We start from the raw sequence: 7,202 nt of genomic DNA on the forward strand, positions 1-7,202 counted from the left end.
CATTCAGCATTGAAAACAGGTGAGAAAGGACTGATTGTAAGTGTAGGCAACAGTGTGACTAGACTGTAGGAGTAGGAGGAAATCAAAGGATCCACTGGAGAATAAGGAGCAAGAGGGAGATCAGAAAGGTAACTATTACTTTTTTACATTAGAGCTATGAATCTGTTCTAATGTACGAGATTGTAACTATTGAGAAAGGAATTGCAGTTAACTAGGCATAAATATTAAGTCAGTCTTGCAGAACTTAATTATGCAGTGTAGTTAAGGAAAGAGATAATAGTTATGGTACACTTCATTTTCTCAGTTCCTCAAAAGTAGAGAGACTAAACTGTGCTTCAGTGCCTTCCAATCCTTCCACAAGGTGATATGTTCAGTGACAGTCTGTAAAGTAGTACTGCAGCATGAACTTTATTCAGTGCCTGAGAGTGTTCGGTGTGCTCTGTACTACTTTGAAATCAGCTGCTTTTTTATTCACTGTGTTCCTAACAGTGAAAACCTCTGCTAAAAACCCTTTGGCTGCCTGTGGCTCAGTGACAGGCAGGTATTTTCTTAAGGCTTGTCCTCGATTGTGTTCAGAGAGAGAAAAACATGCAGGAGTGCTACTCAACACACAACAAAAAAATCCCCAAAACTGGAAATCCACAACTGCTTGGAGTTACTTTCAGTTTTAGCTTTTGAAATTCTGACCGAGTAGACTTCTGTGTTAAGGTTTTTTTGTGTTGCTGAAAGGAAGACATTGTCTCCCTGTGGTGGAGAAGCATTACTGTGTGACAGGTACTGCATAGACAGCTTTATTTGAAGTTCAGGTGCTCAGCCTTTCTAGTGAAACACTTTGGTAGTGAGGGAGAATTGTCCTTGTATGAACTGGCACATAGATCAGTATAATTGATGTTTTAAACAAGGAGGTTTTAGCACTTGGAAATTCTGTTACGAAATGTTGAGAGAATTAAAATGCTTAATTCTTTATATCTTTTTACATATTTTCCTGATTACAGGAACTGAGACAACTGTTGAGAAGAGACTTTCAAGTTGAGGTCTCCTAGGAGTGGTTTCAGAAACAATATTTTCTGTGGTGACACGGACAGAGAAGTCAGGGCATGTACATGATGCCAAAATTCCCATGATAACTTTGGGAGGCATCACTGTTCCTAATCAGAGTGACTTTCTCAAGAGAAACAAGCTGATATCACAGCAGTAGCTGGAAGGGAAAATTCATTGGAAAAATACATAGTTAGGGTTTTGCTTCAGCAATGGAACTTTGAAAAGATGATAAGCAGAGTGCAGTGTTGATTACAAGCTGAGCCAGCTTGTGGTGCAGCTGTGGGAGGCAGGAGGAGATAAATACATCCAGAGATGCATCAGATGAGGTTTGCCAGTAGCAATAAGGAAGTATCTTTAGTGCCATTGTACAAGGCATTTAATACTGTATGAAATTCTGGTTGCTTGTGTTGAAGGTGAATTCCAGCTCCTGCTACTAGGAGGGGATGGTGTCTAATGTAAAGCTGGAGAAAGAAGTGTGTGATTTTAATTTCCTGAGCAAAGCAATCACTGGTTATTAAAGCTGTAAAAGGAAGAGGAGAAGAAAGGAGGGAGAGAATAAATAATACAAAACCTTCGCTGGATGTGAGACGTTACCAGACCTCCCACGAATCCCAGTCATGCAGGATTTCCTCTGAGTGGAGAAGGATCCTGCTCTTGGACCAGCCCTACTGTAAGCAGTCGCTAATAGTTGAAGTGCAGAGTGAAAATGCTGTGGTGTGATAGGCTGCAAACCCTGAGGGAAGGACAGGAGAGGTTTTAAGAAGAGGCAGTGTTTCATCCAGAAGCTTCTTAGAGCTGAGCCAGATGAACAGAATGAGGAAAATGTATTTATAGTGATACAAATCCAGCTATCTGTGTGGTAGCCAGAGAGGCTACTCCCTTTCTGGCTGTTAGAGCCACAGAGCAAGTGACTTGTAAGATCCTGGAGCTAGAGACAGCAGTGTTCAATAACAAATGGATGTACATCTAACTTGGCAGATACAATGGAAAAACCAGGTTGTGTTTAATGGTAGCTAAATGGATACTAGAGTATCTCTGTAGTGATGTAGGGAAGCTTTGAGAGGTTTTGTTTTGTGGTTTAAGTATTCTTGGAGATGGTTCTCTGTATTTTAAGTCTGCGTTAAAGGTCAGAACTACTTCATGCTGCCTTTAATCATGAGCGGAGTACAGGATGAGATTTTTCTTGACTGTACCATCAGGTAATACTAGGTACACTAATTTATTGCAAAAAGAGATGACCAGCCAACCCTGACCACTTCTTTCTTGTGTCATATGGGGTAGTGAGACTGGAAAAGATGAGCAGTAAGACTTTCTTTGTTTCAGGTTTCCTAATACGATTTTTACTTACTTTTATATAAAATTGTAGGATGCTGAGATTCAGATTAGATGTTGGGGAAAATTTTTCCCTTGTTTGGGTGTTCAGGTACTGGAATATTGCCCAGGGAGGTGGTGGAGTCACCGTCCCTGGAAGTGTTTAACAGGTTGCTGGATCTGACACTGGAGGATCTGGTTTAGGGGTTCCAGCAGTGACAGGTTAATGGTTGGACTCAATCTCAGAGATCTCCTCCAAACTTGATTATTTTATGGTTTGGTATGTTTTGGGGGAATTAGGCAAGATTCCATGTGCTTAGAACAGATGTTTTCTGCTTCTTGATGCAGTGTTTGAGAAATGTTTGAAGAAAGATATGTCTTCAAACTGGAAACTAAGAGAGCTGTGGTTTGGCTTTGCTCTGCTAGTGGTAATCCTAGAACTTCTAGTTACCTGCCCCTCTTCATAAAATCCTAGAACCATCAAGGCTGGAGGAGACCTCTAAGATCATCCAGTCCAACCATTAACCTGTCACTGCTGGACCCCCTAAACCCTAAACCAGATCCTCCAGTGTCAGATCCAGATGCCTCTTCAACACTTCCAGGGATGGTGACTCCACCACCTCCCTGGGCAATATCCCAGTGCCTCAACACCCTCACAGGGAAAACATTTTTCCTAACATCTAATCTGACTCTGCCCTGGCTCAGTTTATGACCATTCCCTCTAGTCCTCTTGCACTGGCACAGAGCAGTTCTCTCCCAAGGGAACAAACTTTAATGCATGGAAACTCCTTTTCATTCAAATGTACTCCTGGAGCAAATTTTCCTTTCGGACGTGAATGCGAAGTCTTGATTCCCAGGAAAGAAGGTAGTGTCAAATAGAGACTCTGCTGGTCTAATATAGCTCCTTGTATTGAACATACTCAGTCCCTCACATCGGAGTGCATTCTTTTATTTGGCACCTATTTGTGCACATCTTTGGCAAGGAAATTTCCCCGTTACTTTCCCATCTTGAGCAACAGCAAAAATCCTCTGAGGTTGGTGGTAGTTAATAAGGTGATTCCTCCAGTGTGAGAATTGCTGCTTCACTCTTTGGAGTACATTAGGATGTTAATGGCTCTTGATCAATATGCAATGCTAAACAGTTAAACGGAATTTCAAGTAGAGGCTCAGGCTGCTTGGTTACCATGGCAAACACAGTGGGGAATTCATGCCAAAGTTTGGAAACTAAGATACACAAAAGAAAACTTGTAAACTGAAATAATCACTTCAGAGAGCGAATGCACTTGTTTAGAGTTTATTAGAGTCTGTTTCCCAAGGAATACTGTTTTAAAATCCTATTTTGCCAAGAAAAATCTTAATTGCCAGTTCAGAGCTGTACACAAAGCAGGCAATATTCACAAGCAGGGAAGAGTGAGATTCTTTGTTGGCTTGCCCTCTAACTGTAAGGGCATTGAGTGAATAGAATAGCCTCTTGGAGACAGATAAATTACTTAAGTACTGTAATCAAGGTTGACATATTTTCAGTGTGCAGTGCCTTGTTTCACAGATGTGACCTGGATAGTCTGTGTGTCTCTCTCAAAAATCTCTGTGTGAGTGATTATATGTGTGTTAGATCATGTAGGTATGGTCTCTATATATTTAATGACTTGTCTGTGTTCACGATTGCATATATAGCCAAAAAATAAATTATTTGTGCATGTTAAAGACCTTGCAGTATTTAATTCGTTTCCCCCCAGTTGTTTGTTGCAGTTAGTGAGCCTGGAGACAAAGATCTTTGTCAGTGTTTGGTGGGGTGATTTTCAGTTTGGTTCCCTGTTTAATCAGCTGTCTGTGAGCACAGTGTTTCACACTGCAGTCCTGTCAGTGTGCCGTGGCAGAATCTGGTCCTGCTGCATGTGACTTGCTGTGCGGGTTTTCCCCAGGTGTGTTCACATGCAAATAGCGCAGAGTTGTCTCTTTCTGAACGTAAATTGCTGTGTCTGTTTCCATGCATCTTTTCCACAGTCTCAGCCCCCAAAGGGGAAGCTGCTCCACAGAAAGGCCAATCTGTGGCTTGAGACACACATTGCTTCTAAAGACTTCCTGAAGATTGAGGCTAGAGCTGGGGTTGGACATTGCAGTCGTGAGCACCTACCCTGCCATGTGACTCCACCTCATCACACTATGTATTGCATAACCTGGATTGGAGATTATGTTAGAGAGTTGGAAGCTCAGGGAAAGCAGTTTAGGTCATTACTGAGAAACTGTGATGAATTTAGGGGTTCCAGCAGTGACAGGTTAATAGTTGGACTTGATGATCTTAGAGGTCTCCTCCAACCTTGATGATTCCATGATTCCAGTTTGCCTTTGTAACACGTGGTGTTTGGGAAGAGAGGTTTGATGTCATGATAGCTGGGAAGTAGTGTTGCTGGCACATGAAATGTTGGAGGTGATGGAACAAACAGTTTATGAAATGGTGTTCAGGAGCTCTTGTTAAAAGCAGCAACTGTTATGCTGAATTACAGGTTAGTCTGTGCTTTTTGCTGACCTCTTTAAAAAGGACTTGCTGAGCACTTTATAATTAAAACAAAGTAGAATGTGAAAGCATCTGGAAGGTTATACTAGGGCTTAACTCAAAGGAAAGTAAGAATTTGGAGGCCACAGGAGGAGATGAACTGTGCCATTGGTTAGCCACAGTAAATAAAACTCTACCTCCCACTAAATTTAACACACAGTAATTTACAGTTCTGTGGTAGATCCATATTCAGGAAGAGAAATAGGGGAGAAAGGCAGCAGAAGTTGAAGGCAGGACTGATGTGACTGGCAAGAGGCAACTGTAAGAAACTTGGGGGATGTAGTTATGCTACTTGAATGAACAGAAATGTGTGTTCCCACTACAGTGGCAGTCTAAGGTTCCTTGGGGTTCCTCAAGTGCATAGAGGGTAATTTTCTGCTTCAGTCTACTAGGGATGGGGCCCTGCTAGACTTGCTGTTCAGAAACAGAGAAGGGCTGGTGGGAGATGTGGTGTTGGAGGCTGTTTGGGACACAGCGACCATGAAATTGTAGAGTTTTCAATATCAGGGATGCAAGAAGGGCCATCAATAAAACTTCCACCCTAGACTTCTGAAGAGCAGACTTTGGCCTGCTCAAAAGTTTGGTTCAAAGTGTACCTTGGGTAACAGCCCTTGGAAATAAAGGTGTCCAGGAGGGATGGGTGTTCTTCAAGAAGGAAGTACTGAAGGCGCAGGAGAAGCTGTCCCGTGTGCCATAAGGGAGACTTTACAGGAAAGTATGAAAGAAAGAGAGCTTACCAACTCTGGAAAAAAGGGCAGGCTACTCAAGAAGAGTTCAGGAATATAGTCAAGTCATGTAGGAAAAAAATTTGAGAGACAAAGGCACAATTTGAATCAAATCTGGCCACTTCTGTCAGGGATAGCAAAAAGTGTTTCTATAAATACATCAATAGCAAAAGGAAGGGCAAGGAAAACCTTCATTCCTTGTTGGACATGGGAGGGAACAGAGTGACCCAAGATGAGGAAAAGGCTGAGGTATCTAACACCTTCTTTGCCTCAGTTTTTAATAGTAGGACAGGTTGTCCTCAGGACAAGTAGCCTCTAAGGCTGATAGAGATAGGAAGCCAAATAGCCCCCCTGAAATCTGAGAGGAAATGGTTAGAGATCTACTTAGCCCCTTGGATCCTCACAAGTCTATGGGATGGATAGGATCCATCCCAGAGTGACGAGGGAACTGGCAGAAGCGTTCACCGAGCCCGACAGTCCTGGCTCACTAGGGAGGTCCCAGAGATTGGAAGTTGGCAAATGTCACACCAATCCACAAAAAGGGTTGCAAGGAGGACCCAGGAAATTACAGACCTGTCAGCCTGACCTCAGAGTCTGCCGAAGTCATGGAGCAGATCATCCTGAGTGTGATCACACGGCACCTACAGGATGGGCAGGACTTCAGACCCAGCCAGAATGGGTTTAGGAAGGGCAGGTCCTGTCTGACCAACCTGATCCCCTTTTATGATCAGGTGACCCATCTGGTGGATGAGGGTAAGGCTGTGGATGGAGTCTACCTGGACTTCAGCAAAGCCTTTGACACCATCTCCCATAGCACACTCCTGATAAAGCTGACAGCCCACAGCTTGGACAGGGTGAAGAACTGGCTGGATGGCCCAGAGAGTGGTGGTGAACGGTGCCACATCCAGTTGGCCACTAGTGGTGTGTTGGAGTGGGATTCGGACCTGGAGTAACGATGAGTCTCAATATGAGTATGGTCGTTCTCCTTTATTCTTGGTACTTACAAGATATATATAGACATTTACACAGAGTACGCGAGCGCAGCGGATACATGATTGGTTTATTGCCCTTGTCCCAGTGTCCAGGTTAAACTTATGATTGGAGCAAGCAGGTGTCTGTCCACATTCCAGGATGTTTTCAGGAATACCAGGGAGCTTGTTGACACCGGACTCAGAGCCGGTCAGAGCCAGCTCTGCCAGGCAGAGCTCGCTCCTTATCAGCAGTTCAAGGCTAAGTCACAGCTGCTGTAGGCCTCACACCACAATACCAGCTGGGTTGTCAGCTTCAAGAAGATCATGTCCCTTTTCGCGTAGCCATTCCTCCACAGTGGTGTTCCCCAGGATCAGTGCTGGGCCCAGTGCTCTTTCATATCTTTATTGATGATTTGGATGAGGGGATTGAGTGCACCATCAGCAAGTTTGCAGATGACACAAAGCTGGGGGGAAGAATTGATTTGCTGGAAGGCAGGAGGGCTCTGCAGAGGGAGCTGGATAGACTGGAGAGATGGGCTGACTCCAACGGGATGAGGTTTAACAAGGCCAAGTGCTCAGAGAAGAGCAACGAGGCTGGGG

Source organism: Acanthisitta chloris, unplaced genomic scaffold (genome assembly GCF_000695815.1).
Source record: "Acanthisitta chloris isolate BGI_N310 unplaced genomic scaffold, ASM69581v1 scaffold16346, whole genome shotgun sequence".
Classification (NCBI taxonomy): domain Eukaryota; kingdom Metazoa; phylum Chordata; class Aves; order Passeriformes; family Acanthisittidae; genus Acanthisitta; species Acanthisitta chloris.